Below are 19289 nucleotides of genomic sequence, written 5' to 3'. Positions count from 1 at the left end.
ACAGAAAGTGTGCAATAATTGTTCAAACAAAATCAGGCAGGTGCATAAATTTGGGCACCATTGTCATTTTATTGATTCCAAAACTTTTAGAACTAATTATTGGAACTCAAATTGGCTTGGTAAGCTCAGTGACCCCTGACCTACATACACAGGTGAATCCTATAATGAGAAAGAGTATTTAAGGGGGTCAATTGTAAGTTTCCCTCCTCCTTTAATTTTCTCTGAAGAGTAGCAACATGGGGGTCACAAAACAACTCTCAAATGACCTGAAGACAAAGATTGTTCACCATCATGGTTTAGGGGAAGGATACAGAAAGCTGTCCCAGAGATTTAAGCTGTCTGTTTCCACAGTTAGGAACATATTGAGGAAATGGAAGACCACAGGCTCAGTTCAAGTTAAGGCTCGAAGTGGCAGACCAAGAAAGATTTGGATAGACAGAAGCGGCGAATGGTGAGAACAGTCAGAGTCAACCCACAGACCAGCACCAAAGACCTACAACATCATCTTGCAGCAGATGGAGTCACTGTGCATCGTTCAACCATTCGGCGCACTTTACACAAGGAGATGCTGTATGCGAGAGTGATGCAGAGGAAGCCTTTTCTCCCCCACAGCACAAACAGAGCCGCTTGAGGTATGCTCAAGCACATTTGGACAAGCCAGCTTCATTTTGGAATAAGGTGCTGTGGACTGATGAAACTAAAATTGAGTTATTTGGGCAAAACAAGGGGCGTTATGCATGGAGGAAAAAGAACACAGCATTCCAAGAAAAACACCTGCTACCTACAGTAAAATATGGTGGTGGTTCCATCATGCTGTGGGGCTGTGTGGCCAGTGCAGGGACTGGGAATCTTGTCAAAGTTGAGGGACGCATGGATTCCACTCAGTATCAGCAGATTCTGGAGACCAATGTCCAGGAATCAGTGACAAAGCTGAAGTTGTGCCGGGGCTGGATCTTTCAACAAGACAACGACCCGAAACACTGCTCAAAATCCACTAAGGCATTCATGCAGAGGAACAAGTACAGCGTTCTGGAATGGCCATCTCAGTCCCCAGACCTGAATATAATTGAAAATCTGTGGTGTGAGTTAAAGAGAGCTGTCCATGCTCGGAAGCCATCAAACCTGAATGAACTAGAGATGTTTTGTAAAGAGGAATGGTCCAAAATACCTTCAACCACAATCCAGACTCTCATTGGAACCTACAGGAAGTGTTTAGAGGCTGTAATTTCTGCAAAAGGCGGATCTACTAAATATTGATTTCATTTCTTTTTTGTGGTGCCCAAATTTATGCACCTGCCTGATTTTGTTTGAACAATTGTTGCACACTTTCTGTAAATCCAATAAACTTCATTTCACTTCTCAAATATCACTGTGTGTGTCTCCTATATGATATATGTAACTGACATTTTTTATTGTAGCAACCAACGATTTATACAGGAAAATAATGACTGTTAACAAGGTTGACCAAACTTTTGCATCCCACTGTGTATATATATATATATATACTCTGTGGCTAATGGCTGGGGCTGCTGCCCAGCCGGGACGTCCAAGAGGACCAGAGGAGGACTTGCACCTCCTCCAGACCACTAGGGGGCGACTGCCCTGGTTGCTTTGGGGACCACAGGTAGAGAGCTTGGAAGCTCAACCCTGTAGGGGCCTGTGGTCACCACCAGGGGGTACCCCGATGCCTTTGGAGCCCTGGATCTCAGCACTTCCACCACACCCAGAAGTGCTGGGGGGAAGAGGACCGGGGACACCCGGAGTGCTTCCGGGTGCGCAGCCGGAACTTCTGCCACACTGGGGAGTGCCAGTGGAAGATTGCCGGGGAGCACCTGGAGCACATCCGTGTGGTTATAAAAGGGGCCGCCTCCCTTCATTTAGGGCTGGAGTCGGGTGAGCAGAGGAGGAGAGCTTAAGGAAGAGAGTGGAGGCGGCCTAAAGAGTAAGGCAGAGTGTGTGAAGCCTGGACTTTGAGGGAGTCTGTGGGATATGTGGCACTTAGTGAACTTGTATATGGACTGTAAATAAAAGTGTGGTGGTGAATTTACCATGTTTTCCTGTTTGTGTCTGAGGCTCGTTCCACAATATATATATGTATATTCAGTATATATCAAATCACAGTTTGAGAATTGGAATTGCATGCCAAGGTACACTGCTTTCTTTTTGCCATTCCTAACATAATCCTTTGCTTTTATCATGATCGTTGTCACTATTTAACTTGACCATGCCTTTCAATATCAATGTGGAGCTTCTGTGTCCTGGACTTCACTTTTTTCAGCTTTTAAAGGACCTACTCCCTGCTTTCTACATGTCTTTTTGTCTTCTCCATCTGTTTTCAGTGCATTTTAGGGCATTTATTCTCCTGCCTTATAATGAACCTCAGCACCATCAGCTACTTGGGCTTTACTGCTTATAGCCTAGGTATTAACAGAAAGCTTTAAAGCCTTGATCTCTTTGTGCACCTATTGACATGCAAATACACTGTATCTCTATCATATTGTTGCTCAAGTCATCTCACAAATCTTTAGTGGTTAAATTATTTCCAGTGCATTTTAGGACATTTATACTCCTGTGTGAACTGGTTTGGCCATGCATACCTTATGCTTCTCATTTAGCTGGTAGTGACTGAGTTTGACCATAATTTCTGTAAAGTGCTAAATAATATGCTTTCCCATCTTCCAGGCTGACAGCTGTGCTGTATTAAGACTCTTATGGCACCAGGTAGGTTAATCTGCTCTCCTGAAAATGTCCCATCCGCTAACCATCTGCATATTCATTCTGACCCACTAAGGATGAAAAGAACACTCAAAATGAATACTCATAATTATAATAATGAGTGAAAATGCACAGCCAGGAAATTACTCAGGAAAAAAATGAACAAAAGAGTCTTACTCTTACTTTGCTAAAATTGTGCATTGAAAAGTATATGATTAAAACTTATCAAGTATTTGGCCATTCAAATTCCTGGATCTTGAAGGGCACAGTTCTCCTTGAAATTGCAACATAGGTAGGCTGCAAACTGAAAAGTAGGCTTTTGAAAACTTGGAGAATGACTAGAGATCTTCACACATAACGTTTGAGGTAGGGCCATCAGCTGGACTTGGGAGACTGCTACGTCGGACTGCTGTTGTCGCCTTGATGTCTGATTTTGACTTTGTGTGGAGGAACTACATGTGGGCAACACTTTGTTTTTCCGAATTTTATTACTTTTTGTGTTTTGTTTTAATATTAATCTTAAGTACATCTTCTCTCTTTGTTATCTTTATAGAATTTGGGAGTAGATGTTTTTTTTGAAAAGAGGTGGCAGTTATTGTGCTACACCACCACATCTAGCCAGAAAGCAGCTAAAAGCTGGTTTGTGTCCTTCACACCGTGCCGAGTTGCTTATTGTTAACACGCTGAAAGTGTCACTGCTGTAAAATTGACTTGAAAAGAATGTTGTGCATGATGCTGCACAAGGGGAACATTTAAATGGCATGCAAACAGGAATAAGAACAACTTATTTGTTTCATGCGGCAAATAAATGACATTATAGTATCTGGTATAGGAGTACATATTGAGAAACTCATTTGCTTTTAAATCAGCTGGCTTGTCTTGGATGTTCTGATATGTTAAGCATTGAATAAGGTGACCTTTAATTAACTATAGCAGTTTGTCACTACCTTCGTTCTAGGAATACAGAACAATCATAGTTATTATGAACAAAAACTGCAGGGGAAATAAAAAGGAGGTTTGGAGAGAGAGACAGATCCTTATTTATTTTTTAAAAGTGTGAGGAAAATTTGAAAAGATAAGAATTAAATTATACTGCAGGGAGGCAATTTGTTCTGAGAATCATCCTTAATAGATAGATAGATAGATAGATAGATAGATAGATAGATAGATAGATAGATAGATACCTTATTAATCCCAAGGGGAAATTCACATAATCCAGCAGCAGAATACTAATACAAAAAACAATATGAAAGGTTACCTTTGTGATATTGTGATATACAAATAGTATACAATATCAGCAAATACAAATATAAAGCACTACTTCTCTGCTGCGAAGCGCGGGTATTTTGCTAGTACAAATATAAAGCTGTAACCCAAAATTTGAACTATTCGGTGAATTAGAAAAAAATCAAACTTTTCTCTACCTTTTCTTATGTTTTAGGGAGAGACTTGAGGCTAACTGTATTCCTGTGCTGAAATGTATTGCCACTGTCGACTCCTGCTTTTATTCTATTTTTGTCTGTAATAGTCTGTATCAAAATGATAACTAAATACATTTCTTATTAAATAAAATACATAGGTGTAAGGATTTAAAGTATCTCAAGAACAGATTTTCTAGCATGCCACTAATTTGGGAAGAGCAGAGCAATATGTAAAATAGCTTGAATGATATATCATATAGACTGAAGGCAAGTGTTATGATTTTTGGCCCAAAAATAAGTGAGGTCTGAAAAATTACCCAGAGAAAACTGGCCAGAATCCTAACTGGCCTAACCAAAAAAGTCTCACCCTTCCTAGGGTAGCCTGACCCTAGGAAACAGGGAGGCTTTGGCCTATAAATCAAACAAAGAGAACTGGTAAAATAAAGAGAAATGTTCCTAAAATCTATCAAGAATATAAGAATATCACAAATATCTTACTAGAGAGAGAGAAACAGTAAAAAAAACTCTGACTTGCAGATAATTGCAAGACAATATTCTTTGTAAAAGTAGGTTTTAATTAACAAAAGGCAAAAAACAAAGAGAAAAGTAGCACAAATGCTCTAAGGAGTTGCCTTAAAGGTAGTCTTTAATTAATAAGTCCTAATCCACAAACCGAAGGCAAAATCCAGAGACAGAGCAAAAATCACAAAATCAAAATAATAATAACTAGGGGCGTTTGCCCCCTGCTCGCTTTGCTTGCTAACCCCCTGCCTGCGTTACGCTCCAGCCACTTCGTATCTCTGCCACTTGCGTATGTGGATTTCACTTTCACCAAACAACAAATCTTTTAATTCTCGTTGGATACACCTCTTCTTTGGGAAGAAACACTACTTTTCCCTGATGGCAACACGAAATAGACAATCTACAAGTCTCCGACTTAAAGTTTAAATACAAACAATATCTACATACTGTACTTCTGTCATATCACCTATGTCCATATATTCGATTTATTTTCGCTGTTCCATTATTTCACCAAGTAATAATGTCTGTTTGTTTGCGCTGATGTGATGTTTACTATAATTTTTTTTGAGACTTTTGAATTTTAGTGCTTTCATTATCTCTAACTTGCTCTGCATGTGCATTAAGCCAACATTTTTTAATTGTTTATGACGTTCTACTTTGTCATCTACTCTTTGTCTTTTATTTCTGGCCCCGGGCGTGGTTAAATCTCTTGGCACAAAGTCTCATCTTGCAGGACATGAAATTATCTCTCTGAGAATGTCTTGTCTCGTCCCAGGCTAAAAAGTCTTGTCTCGTCCCAAGGCTTTTTTATATAATAGAGAGAATAAAAAAAAAACAAAATTTGCACCAATCAACTCCAAAGTACACTCAGCAATGAACCACCCAAGATTCATTGCCCAGCCTTCTTTTATGGGGCTGGGGCAGTCCCTTGCAGTGAATCAGTTCCACCCACAAAACACTGGGGACATAATGGCATTTAAAAAGAAAGCATTTACTGTATATATTCTTAAACATAACAAAAATAATAAAGTAGTAAAACAATCTACTACATAACTAATGTACAGAACAATATTAACTGAAACTATTCAGACAAATGAACAGTTCTGAAAAATTAACAAAAATGACAAAATAAAGTAATATAAACAACAGCCAAGGTAGGGACCCTGGCTGAAACATAACAGCAAGTTTGAGTAGATTGAGTGTAGATTCTGTTGTAGAAAAAAACTTTCCTCTATTTTCAAAGAAGTCATTCGTGGAGACTAGATGACAATTCTTTATTTGCACATAGATATGCACAAATGTCTCAGTCCATGGAGTGAGCAATTAATTAAACAGTTCACTTTTATACTTTTCTATTTCCATTACCTCATCTAATACATTATGTCATCTGACTCTCAATATGCATAGCTTTATTATTTCATCCAATCATCTGGTGCCACCTGTCTTTTAAGACTCCTTTAGATTCTTCCATTTACATAAATGCCGCCTCGTTGACAGGGGTGTCCTGCTGACTCTTCTATTGACTGTCACTTCCTAGGTGGGGTCTTTGCGCTTTCCCATTAGTTTATCCTCACTTTCTAGAATGGGTGTTCATTATTCATTTACCTCATTTTGACCTTGGAAACTCAAGCTGGTGGTTCCTCTAAGATGAGGCAGGCCTCACATGCTCAAGCTTTAAGCCACGTTTAGTTAACCCTTTAATTACATTCTGTCCTTTTCCTTATTTCTTAATAATTCATTGTTACAACTTAATTTACACATATACTGTACTTGTAATAATTTGTAAAGATTATATATTAACTAAAAATTCCATAATTAAGCAGAGGAAGCCACAATAATGAGCAGTAAGAATAAAAAAAACACTTCTGTTGACAGCAAAAAAAATAATGTAGTCAAGGACAAGTTTGTTGTCTAAGTTAGTGGAAGGCAATGTTCATGTCACGGTTCAGCTCAGGTTTTATCCCCAGCTCAATTGTGGTTTGTGTTTATTTGATCTTTTTATTGTCCGTTTCATATAATTTTGCAACTATTTTTGGTTTGTCTTGTCCTTCTAATTATGTTACTTGTAGTTGGTATGTTGAACCTAGTGGGGTGGGGCCACCTGCAGCTGAGGAACCACCCCTGCTGCCATTTAAGGACAAGCAGCTGTAATCATAGCTGATTCAGCACTGAGTTTGTTTTCCTGTTATGTGGTTAATGCTTGAAAGGGAAAAAAAATATTCTATGAATCTGTAAAGTGCTTCAGACAATTCCTGCTTGTTTAACTAAGACATTGATAACATTTACCAATAGAAGAATGAGATGTCGACAATTTAGTACTTTTTAGTTTGTTCTTTATAATAACTTACATATAAGAAGCCCTATGCAAAGAACTGGATATTTTCCAAAGACCTTTAATCTGCTTAACTATTTTGGGACCTTGAGATAATACTAAGATATAGGTGTATTAAAAGACTATATCATTTATCTGTTTGATGGTCATATAAATTGACATGCTGCTTGCCTCTGTTTTGCAAATAAACCTAACTCATTTAAGATCACTACTTTTTTAGATTCCTCATTCTAGTCACGGTGAACTGATTAGTGCATGTGGCTGACTAATTCAGGCTTTAGTAATAAAAGATGTCCATCTTGGATTGATTTACAAATGGTGACTCTTGACTATCCTTTATTTACAGGGTGATCTTCCCTAATGGTGGTTTTGGCCCCTGCTTTGAATTAAGGTACTATTTCTGTGGTTTCTAGTTTTTCTGATTTATTCAATTTTAGCTTTGCTTAAAAGTGGTGTGGTGCATTGATGCTGTAGAGAAGCTACATTATGTACAAGCTGGAGCGCTGGCGCTGTGTAAATCAGCTGCTCTGTTTGCAAGCTGGAGTATTTCTGGAAGGACGAGAAAGCCAGGAGTGCGGAAACTAGTGCCATATGCATAGGAGTTCCTGGGACATGTGTCTGGTGGCACCCTTTGTTGATTGGAGCACTTTGTGTTTTGTCTCTTTGTGGAACTGTTCTGGTGTGTTTTTTAATTAATAAACATTATTTATTTATAAATTTAAATGTAACTATTTAGTCACATTGGCAATAATAAAAATGCACCGTTTTGGAACACCAATCTACTGCCTGTATCTCGTCACTTACTATTGGCTTATCCTTAACATACAAACTACAAGATGTCCCTTTGTCAGGTTGCTACAAGGTATATGGGTAGTATAGGACATCACAATATTGTTAAAAAATGGTGAAAACTGGAAAAAGTATGTACACCCTTGGCTCTAATAGCTAGTATTGCTCCCTTTGACAAAAATAAACTCAAGTGGGCATTTCCTTCTGACATAGACTGGCAGAAAGTTTTTCCCAGCACTGCATGCAGAATCGTTTCTACTATGCAATATTTGAGGGGTGTCTTGCATGCACAACTAATTTCAAATCATCCCACAGCATTTCAACAAGATTCAGATTTTGGCTTTGACTTGGCCAATCCAGAATGCTCCTTGGCCATTCCAGAAACCTCCATTTCTTTATTTTCAGCAATTCCTTGTTGGATGTACTGGTATGTTTAGGGTCATTGACATGTTGTAAAGTCCACTTTCGATTGAGTGTCAGATGGTCTCATTATCCCTAGATGTCCTCTGGTATAAACAAGACTTCCTACTGGATTCTGTCATGTTGAGCTTCTCAAGCCCTGATGCAGTAAATATATAACATATATTTCTTCCACCTTGCTTTAAAGTTGGCATCAGGTTCTTCAGTTCAAGTCTTTGGTTTTCATGAAACATTTTTTCTGCTATTATGGCCAAATAACTTTATTTTTGCCTTGTCTGTCCAAAGTTTTTGTCTAGGTGGTCATGGGAAAACCTTAGTCTTGCCCCGATGTTCTCTCAAAGGTTTCCTTTCGGCACACTTCCCATGTAGATCTAATTTGCTCTTAGTCTTTCTAATGGTAATTTCATGCATTTTGACACTAACAGTATGAAGAGCTTTCTGTAAGTCCTCTAATGTAATTCCGCAATTTTTAAAGGCATCTTTCAGCATCTTGTGTTCTGCTCTTGGGCTGAGCTTGCTGGGGTGGCCTAACCTGGACAAGTTGGAAGTCGTTTAACATCTTCACTACTTGTAGATGATCTTCTGGACAATGGAATGGTTGATTTCCAATTGTTTGCTGATTTTTCTAAAATCTCTAACTTTATAGACATCTATAACCCTCTTTCTGAAGGCCTCAGAGAGCTCTTTCAGTCTAGGCATATTGACAACACAAACTTCAACAACAAAAACCAAACCAAACCAACTAAAAAGATCCTCTCTAATGATCTTCTAATCATTTGCACCTGATCTTGTTCACCTGACTCTAATTTAACTTACTTTATCCATATGCAATATTTGTATTTAAGTTTATTAAAACTATATAATGGACTACGGAGAAAAGCCAAGTAAAATGACACCTTTTATTGGCTAACTAAAAATATTACACTATGCAAGCTTTCAAAGCAACTCAGTAACGGACTACAAAATGTAAATGTGATATGATGTTTGTATTCTATCACCTTAATTTGCAGATAATATTTAAATGAAGATCAAATATTGATAAGCCCACATTGATTAAAAAGAAAAAAACATTTTATGGAGTGAAGTTATTTTTAGTCTTTTTTTGTCATGCATTATAAAGGGAATAATGGTACATTTTAAATATCAATATTTGAAGATGAAAAATAAATTAAGAGAGCAGCAACATCTTTTTCTGCCTAATCTCTTTATTCCTCTCCTAGGATGGCAGCATCTTCTAAATAAGACATCACATATGAAATCATCATTTGAGCTGCCCCCTGTTGCTTTATTCCAAGCTACAGTACAACAGGCCTCTGCTTTAGACTCATCTTTAGAGCTGTTCACCTGTCAGGAAAGACTTTATTCAATTAAACGGCTCAGTGATCACAACGATTAACGCCACACAAAGACCTCCTGCTGTGTTCTGTGTCATGCAGAAGAAATTCCTGGAAGACTGTTAGAGCAGCCATGAGAGAGAAACAGGAAAGGGGGGACATCCTCTTGTTGGCATTTTGCTGGCAATTTAACATCACAGTTTAATATATGGCCAACAGAGAAAGAAATGTGGCACTGAAAGAGAGCAAGAACATAAGTGGTGTGCATTCTGTGATCCCCAGGTACTGGGAGAAGACGGGCATTCATCCCTGAGAATTCAATAGCATGAAATTCTCTTCAACAGATCTGTTTCTCGCTTCCTGTATACTGGGTTTCAGAGCTGTTTTACTATACCTCAATGTGAAAGAGAGTCCTTATTGCTTAGTATGAAGTAAACATATTTCGGGTTTCCTGTCTTGAGCCCACTTGTACTGGGATAGGCTTTGTCTCTAATAACCTTGAACTAGATTGAATGTTTTAGTTGTTGTTGGATGGTTAAATGTTAAATTAAACTTGCAGTTAGATAATATTTGAAATAATGGGCATGGCTAAGTGGCAGATTGGGTGTGCTACACAACCACTATCAAAAGTTATACCGTAGAACATGTGACTGAGGAAGTCTTCACAGCTGCCCCTTCTCGTTGTTTAAAGATTCTGAGTGATGAGTTGAAGCTCTATGTCAATTGATTATGGTGTGACTATTCAGTTATACAGTTAGGTCCATAAATATTTGGACAGAGACAACTTTTTTCTAATTTTGGTTCTGTACATTACCACAATGAATTTTAAATAAAACAACTCAGATGCAGTTGAAGTGTAGACTTTCAGCTTTAATTCAGTGGGTTGAACAAAAAGATTGCATAAAAATGTGAGGCAACTAAAGCATTTTTTTTAACATAATCCCTTCATTTCAGGGGCTCAAAAGTAATTGGACAAATTAAATAACCTGGAAATAAAATGTTCATTTTTAATACTTGGTTGAAAACCCTTTGCTGGCAATGACAGCCTGATGTCTTCAACTCATCGAGATCACCAGATGCTGGGTTTCCTCCTTTTTAATGCTCTGCCAGGCCTTTACTGCAGTGGCTTTCAGTTGCTGTTTGTTTGTGGGCCTTTCTGTCCGAAGTTTAGTCTTCAACAAGTGAAATGCATGCTCAATTGGGTTAAGATCAGGTGACTGACTTGGCCATTCAAGAATTGTCCACTTCTTTGCTTTAATAAACTCCTGGGTTGCTTTGGCTGTATGTTTTGGGTCATTGTCCATCTGTATCATGAAACGCCACCCAATCAATTTGACTGTAATTAGCTGGATTTGAGCAGACAGTATGTCTCTGAACACCTCAGAATTCATTCGGCCGCTTCTGTCCTGTGTCACATCAACAATAAACACTGGTGTCCCAGTGCCACTGGCAGCCATGCATGCCCAAGCCATCACACTGCCTGACTCCACCGTGTTTTACAGATGATGTTGTATGCTTTGGATAATGAGCTGTTCCACACCTTCTCCATACTTTTTTCTTGCCATCATTCTGGTAGAGGTTGATCTTGGTTTCATCTGTCCAAGGAATGTTTTTCTGGAACTGTGCTGGCTTTTTTTAGATGTTCTTTAGCAAAGTCCAATCTAGCCTTTCTATTCTAGAGGCTTATGAGTGGCTTGCACCTTGCAGTGCACCCTCTGTATTTACTTTCATGCAGTCTTCTCTTTATGGTAGACTTGGATATCGATACGCCTACCCCCTGGAGAGTGTTGTTCACTTGGTTGGCTGTTGTGAAGGGGTTTCTCTTCACCATGGAAATGATTCTGCGATCATCCACCACTGTTGTCTTCCATGGACGTCCAGGTCTTTTTGCCTTGCTGAGTTCACCAGTTCTTGCTTTCTTTCTCAGGTGTACTAAACTGTAGATTTTGCCACTCGTAATATTGTAGCAATTTCTCTGATGTTTTTTTTTTCTGTTTTTGCAGCTTAAGGATGGTTTCTTTCACCTGCATTGAGAGCTCCTTTGACCGCATGTTGTCTGTTCACAGCAAAATCTTCCACATGCAAGCACCACACCTCAAATCAACTCCAGGCCTTTTATCTGCTTAATTGATATGACATAACGACGGACTTGCGCACACCTGCCCATGAAAGAGCCTTTGAGTCAATTGTCCAATTACTTTTGAGCCCCTGAAGTGCCAGAATCCATGGTTTCTAGGAGCTTGCACAGCTAGTATTGTATAATTCCCTTGCCATTGTATCATATATGCTTTTCAAGAGGAACCACACTCCTTTAATTTATGATTTGACGAGTAGCAGTTGATTAATATTCATTGAGAATACAGTAAATATCCAGAATTAAAACAATATCTTTAATAGCCATACCTCTCATTTTACTTAGCACCGCCTAGAGGTCACAAAATATATATCTGAAGAAATGTTTCGAGTGAATGTTCTTACACTTTTGTTCATGAAAATGATCTGTATATCTACAAAAAAAGATTTTAAGATACTTTCTATTTATGTTTGACTGAGTACAGTTTCTCTCCAGTCTGTGACATCCTTGTTTAATTAATGAGATCCTTTATAATAGATGACATTCAATCTGTTGGCTTATTGTTCCAGTAGTTGAATTTAGGGCTGCAGTCATTACTGATACATGCTCAGCGGCAGATTATTTGCCTTGAATTGCTAAATGGAAAATTCCAGGCAGGCTGTGCGCTGCAGTGCTACTGAAGCAGTGCCTCGAAAATCCTAAAGGTGCAACCTATTGAGTCAGGAGGTCTTTGCACATTTCCCTGTGACTCACAAATCAGTCTTTTCAATGTGCTTTCAAGAAAAATAACTGCAATGTTTGATTGGATTTGAGAGTTTGCTTTTCATTTTGTTTTTTGGTCTCCATGGTTATTCTTTATTTTGATTTATAAAATGAAACGACTCGCTAAAATAGCCAGTTAATGATTTCTGAAGTTCACAGGCTTGCATATAAAGCCTAGCCCTCAGGATTAGTAGGCAGTGCCAGGGATTACTAGAACAGGGGTTTTGAAACTATTATACGTCATGGACCTCCAAACTATTGTACCATTTGGTCAGGGATACTTCTATTATAACATATATATATATATATATATATATTGTAATAAATAAAGAGTCTTTCAAAAATAGAAAAAGATTTGGGGATCGTCCCCATATATTGTCGTCCAGACAAATTGAAAATATGGTTGATTCAGAATGACTTTTCAGTACAGAATGAATGAAACATGGTAACAAAATGGTGTTTAAATAACAGATGGGATGATGGGAGAGGAAATGGTTGGCAGGAAGTGACGATTGGAGGCGGGACCACGGAACCAACGTCATCGTGAGCAGACAGGAGTAGTTGAGTGTGGAACCAGAAGTGATGTCATTGGATGGGAACCGAAGTGATGTCATCGCGCCATTTTGGAACTGAAATGGATGGGTTTATTTTTCTTCCAGTTTTCTGTAGGTAGAAAGAGATTCAGGTAAGTACCACGTGATAAATCCTTGTCTCATGAGATTTCACTCACCTTTGGGCTCTTTGACTGCCTCCAACTCGACGCAGTGACAATATATATAATATATATATATATATATATATATATATATATATATATATATATATATATATATATATATATATATATATATATATATATATATATATATATATATATATATATATATTATAAACCCAGTACTGAAAAGAGAAGGGTGATCTTGGGGACTGCTAACAGTGGTCACATAGCATGATTTTGTTTAAAAGTTGACTCATTTTTTCAAAGTCAACGCTTAACTGTAGCAAACTATTGATGCAGATGTGATCAAATGTCACATGATATTTAGGGGTTCTCAACCTTCTTGACATACCACCTCCAGGAATTAAAATGATTTTAAATCCCACCCTTGTTTTGGTCTACAGTTGTACAGGATCCTTACTAGGAACAACTCCAGGTGATATTTCTTTAAAGCACCCCCTCACAATATTCCATTTGTGGATTTTAAGAAGGAATTATAGATAGTTTCTCTGTTTGGATGTTTGTCTTTAAGTTTGTCTTATGTACAATAAAGGCTTTATTAATTCAGTATTCTTAATGTAAGAACATTTGACATTGAAAAAAAATTAGAAAACCTAAAATTTCCATACGTATCATTTGCAAAAATTAAAAAGTTACCAGTGGCATTCCCGCATTGAACATCAGTTGGCACGGATGCTGGGCAAAATAAGTAATAACCTTCACACAGTGATGTAAGTTATTATTGCACAAGAAAGTAGGGTGAAATGATATAAGGGCTAACTAAATGGATTACAAATTTAGTTAGCCAATAAAAGGTGTCATTTCAGCCTACTTTCTCCTGTATCAGTCTATGGTTAATGCAGTACAACACTCTACTGCTATAGTAACTTATTATTAAAATGCTTATAACAAGTTTTAGCTTTGTCTTTGTAGGCAATTTATACAGTTTGCTATCATATGCTTGTCTATAAAAATATTGCTTCTTTTGGTATGTGAAATTGTCTTTATTCTGCTGCACAAGTGATTTCAAATGACTCAAGAAATGAAGAAGTTAAAGGCATCTTAAAATAAAGACCACTCCTACGAATGCAGGCTGGTATTAATACTCAATTTGATTGCTTTTGTTTTATTTTATCAATGAATGAACACATCCTTTTTCATAATCCTTCATTCTTGAAAGGACTGCACCAAATAAAACAAATTAATTGCCTCCCTTTCATGTATTCTGATGTTAACCGTAAAATATCGAGTTAACGGTTAGGCGACGCACATTTGGGTCTGTAGCTGCAGGCAGGATTTTTAAATAAAAATGGTTTGGCTCAGGCTCAGTAGGTGTCCATGTTTGTGCGGCCCCGGTATGTTTCATGGGGAGATTGGGCCTGTTCATGGCTTCACGTGAGGGTGCGGTTGTTTCCAATTTCCTCATTAACTTTCTGTTGGTTGCCCACGGTGGTTTAAAGGAGAGCCTGAGGGTGAGAGATGAGAGGAAAGAAAAGGTCAATAAGAAAGAGAAATAGAGGTTACAGAGAAAGAAAAGATAATGGAAAGTAAGGATCAGGAAAAATGGGTGCCAGAGCATGGAGGCAAGTGGTCAGGAAGTTGCCCCAAAGGAGTGAGCAGCTTGCGATCAGGGAGCAGGAGTGATCAAGTGCAATGAGTGGGCCGTACAATAGATGGAGGTGGTGGGAGTCAGAGCAGAGCTTGTGTGGTCACTACAGACACTGAGGGATGGAAGTGAGGGATGGAAGTCAGACTTGGGGCACCAAAACGGTGACCGGCTGAGGTGGCTGGGCTGAAAGCACTGGTGAGAGTTGTCTGCACTTGTCGGTGGGTATCTCTGTACATTAAGAAGATCAAAAGGGGTGAGCAGATGGGATGAGATTTTCAGAAAGAAGCTCCAAGGCTTGTAATGGATCTTACAGAGAAGTACTGACTGTGTGGTATCCTGGCATTCAGCTCTGTCTTGGATTTATGTGTTTATTGCTGCTTTTAACCTTCACCTTCATCACTGTTTTACTTGGATCATTTATTATGGAAAGAGCACTGAGGTGTTTGTGTTTTACAATATAAGCACCTATGCACTTGCTGTGTTATGTGTCCTCATTGCCTGGCTCTTCTCAGACATGACTATTGACAGTCCCAGGTTCATGTCAACCATGTCCATCAGAACTATTGTTGTTATTATGTGCTTTTAAGTCTAGGCTGGAGACTCAAAACTTCAGTTTAGCATACCCTGAGTAGAGCTGCTGATTTGTTAGTCATTAGTTCTAAAATGTAAGTAATATGATGTTTATAAACTGACACTAACCCTCCCCTATTCTGTTTCTGTTCTTGGTAACCTCATGTAGCACTTGGTGCCACTGCTGTATTGCCAAGATGTCTGGCTACCTATGGAAGAGTCATCTCAGATAACAGAGTACTGGAATCATGGGGTAGACGGGTCCTTTCATCAGATTGGCTGGCCCAGCACTGACTCAGCTACACAATGACCAATAGGGGAGGCGGCTTGTTGGCTGAGGTCTGCAAGACTCTGAGTGAGTGTGGCTTGTCTGACTCCATTTTTACAATCTGGCCGTGGTTCTACAATAAGCTGATAGACACATATGGCTGTTTTTCATTTACGTTAATTAGATTCTACTTTTTTTTGATGTATTTTAATAAATCAGTATCCTTATATGTGATAGTATTTTGTACTATTGTATTATATTTCTGAGGTGGCAATGATAGGTTGGGCATCTAGCTCTGTGAAGAGGATTACTTGTGTTCTTTTTTGTGCATTGCATCTACTCCATTTTTTGACAGTCATTCCACACCCAACCTACCTGGTGAGGGTGGGGGGTCTCTATCTGAATTGCCCTTTCTAAGATTTTTTTTTCTATAAGGTTTTTATTTCAGACTTTCTTCTGTTGTTATGTTGTTTCTGTCTGTTAACGCCTGTTAAGGCATTCCTTACAAGAGTTTGGGCTATACAAGAAATAAATTGTTGTTGTTGATGGTGTATCAAGGCCTCTGTTTATTACCTAGATTGTTTTTAGCAAGTTGCTGCACATTTCGGGAGACTGAAAAAAATCTAGCATAGAAAAAGAAAACACATAAAAAAAAATCTGCAGCTCAGGAAACTTTTCTGAGCAGTGTAAAAAGCAGAGAGCCTGACTCGATCTCTTACTTATTGACTGCTTGATCAGGGACACTCCACTTTAAAAAGTCAATTACTTCTCTTTGGGGAGACAACATCTCTGAGCCCATTGATTAACACAACACCTTCCTGGCTTCCAGCTCCAACTCCTGACCTATGGCTAAAATAAACCCACTGGCTGGCATTGACCGGTCTATCATTAGTGTAAACCTTCCTGGGGAAATTTGTGCCTTTTTATTTTATTTTTTTAGAGGAAGCAACAGATCTGTGAAATGTTACGGGTGAATACCATGTTTGAAAAGTGAGATGTGGACACAGTAAAGAAAATCTCTGTTTTTACATGAAAGCCAGAATATTAACAATTTGTGGAAAGCAATCTGATATTTTTCTGTAGCTACAGTATATTTTTTGGTGGGGTTACCAAAATCTACATACAACATTTATTGAGTTACAGGTTGTCTTACAAACATTCAAGGTTCTTGTTCATTATTGTTTTACAATAATGAGATAAATGCTCTGCTAGATGGTTTATGGTATTTTTTAAACATTTCTATTATACAGTCATTCATTATTCAAACATTTTCCTTCCATTGAAGTCATTAAGTGGTAAAGTAAACTGATAAGCACAAGGTAGGAATCAATTTTGGGTTGGCATTCGGTATATCACTGATACAGCAAAACACATTTATACCAGAGTAACTCAGGTATGTTTTGGGAAGGTAATTCAGGGTGCAAACTATTTAAAATAAAATGTTAAAGTATATCGATGGGCTCCCTTTGCTCTTGCATTCTTAGAATAAAAACCTGTAGGCTGATATTAATGATTTACTTACACCTCCCCACTGAATGGGAATGGTTAATAGACAGACGGTTAAATTATAGTGTCCTGACTATTAAATAAATAATGCAACAGAAAATGTATGTTGTATCAGAGAATACCAAATAAACTGTCTAAGGACAGGCCACGGCCAATGCACTAGATTTACTGATCACCAAAGCCAAAATGTTAACCAAACTGGAATTCAAACTTATTAAAAAGAAGCAAACCAAACCCTGATTTATCTTTGATACTTGAACTGCTCCAGTCTTTGAGTAATGTAGGAGTACCTTTGTGTTTATCCAAAGTTCAGGCCTCATCATCATTTATAATCACTGTGACTAGTGATGTCACACACAATGTTACTATCGTCATATGTGACAAAAAAGACATCATTGCAATTAACAATGGTGGTGCTCATGAAAAACAATACATATGATGGCGGTGCCCATAACAGAAAAATTGCAGTATGATAATATTTTAAAAAATAATGTTAACAATTTGCAGCTTTTATTGTAATAATGATAGTTCAGAAATGTTGCTAAAACAATAAAGGGCAATAATTAACATGATACTAATATTCCATGTTAGGATCTACAGATGTTTAAAACCATTTGTACCTGATTTACAACTGCAAACGTATATAGAAAGTTGAAGCAAGACTTACTGAAAGAGGCTGATTTGCAGTTGTACGTGGAAATGTACAAAGTGCCACATGGGGGCAAAAGGACCCTCAGTTATAAATACAAGATGGGAGACACTGTCCTACACGTAGCAACCTCTAGAAAGGATGTATGCGGTTATGTTGACCCCACATTTTCATCAACTAAGCAATGCACAGAAGCTACTAAAAAGGCAAATAAAATATTAGGTAATATCGAAAAAAACTAAATATAAATATAAATTGAGGGATGTTATGCTCAAATTATATAAAACACAATTGAGACTTCATTTGGAGTATTGTATGCAGTTCTGGTCATCATGCTACAAGAATGACAAATCGGCACTTGAGGCTGTGCAGAGGAGAACAATTTGGTACATTCTAGGAGTTAAGGACATCTGTACACTCAGAGAACTAAACCTGTTTAGTGTTAAGCAGATTAGACTCCATGGGGAGCTAATCCGGGTTTTCAGAATTCTCATAGACATCAATAAGGTAGATCCAGCTGAATTCTTTCAACATAACAGTGGATCACATCGGTCAGGACAGCAGTTAATTAAGGAAAAGTGTATTTAAAACTGAAGCCAACACTTCTTCCTTCAAGAGCTGTGGGAATCTGGAACAAACTACTTGGACATATACTGTAGTTGAAGCAGAACCCATAAACAACTGTATCTAGATGAGATACTGGGACAGCTTAGCCAATCGCTAAACAAACAAGCTTGATGGACTGAATGGCCTCCTCAATTTTTGTATGTTCTTATGAATCTTCAGTCTTGAGCTGGAGATGCTCATATGAAGAACTGGTATAACAAACTCTTGCCTTTAAACTTAAGTTTTGCTAAATACAATAAAAATATTATTCACCATTATTACACTAAATTCATCTCAAACAATCACAAAGGCAGTTTCTGTTATTTTTCCTTGAAAAAGCTTTAATCTCACAATGACATGCTTTAGAAAGTCTTTTCATATGGAATGGGTAAGGAATTATTTGGCAACCAGGAATAGTACAGTCTTCAGATGCTGTATGAAACTTATTGTTTTTAAAGTGGCTTGACCATCTGAAGCTGATTAATGGACAGTCGGCCCAGGAGACGTCATTATCTATCCAGAACGGACATTTTTAAGTATGGTCTCCTTTTACAATTTGGCTTTTATGTCACAAAATCTCTGCAAATGTTTTGTCCCACAATATAATGAGAAGCTAGTGTGTTAAAATTAGAAATTAATGTAGCCCAAATGTAATATATTATATAGGGAGGATTAAATAATTGTATTTGTTTGATAAAGATATATTTTTACATTAATCTACTAATTCTTCTGGTTAACATTTAAATATATTAGAGTAGGACTCCTTAATAAGATGTTTGGATGTGCCGTTATGTTCCTGCACTTGTGGCAGTTTGCATCGTTTTCATTACAATTAATGCTTTGGAGAATTTTGATATGGTTATCTAGATGTAACATACTCTGATTGGCTATTCACTGTTGTGGACATGTGTAGCACTAAGGCAAAGGAACGCCTGTTTGGATTTAGCATTTTGTAATTATCAGGATAGAATTGAGTGTATAGAGGTGACTGAAC

Source organism: Polypterus senegalus, chromosome 17 (genome assembly GCF_016835505.1).
Source record: "Polypterus senegalus isolate Bchr_013 chromosome 17, ASM1683550v1, whole genome shotgun sequence".
Taxonomy (NCBI): domain Eukaryota; kingdom Metazoa; phylum Chordata; class Cladistia; order Polypteriformes; family Polypteridae; genus Polypterus; species Polypterus senegalus.
The sequence above is the reverse complement of the archived record's forward strand: the minus strand, read 5'-3'. Positions refer to the sequence as shown.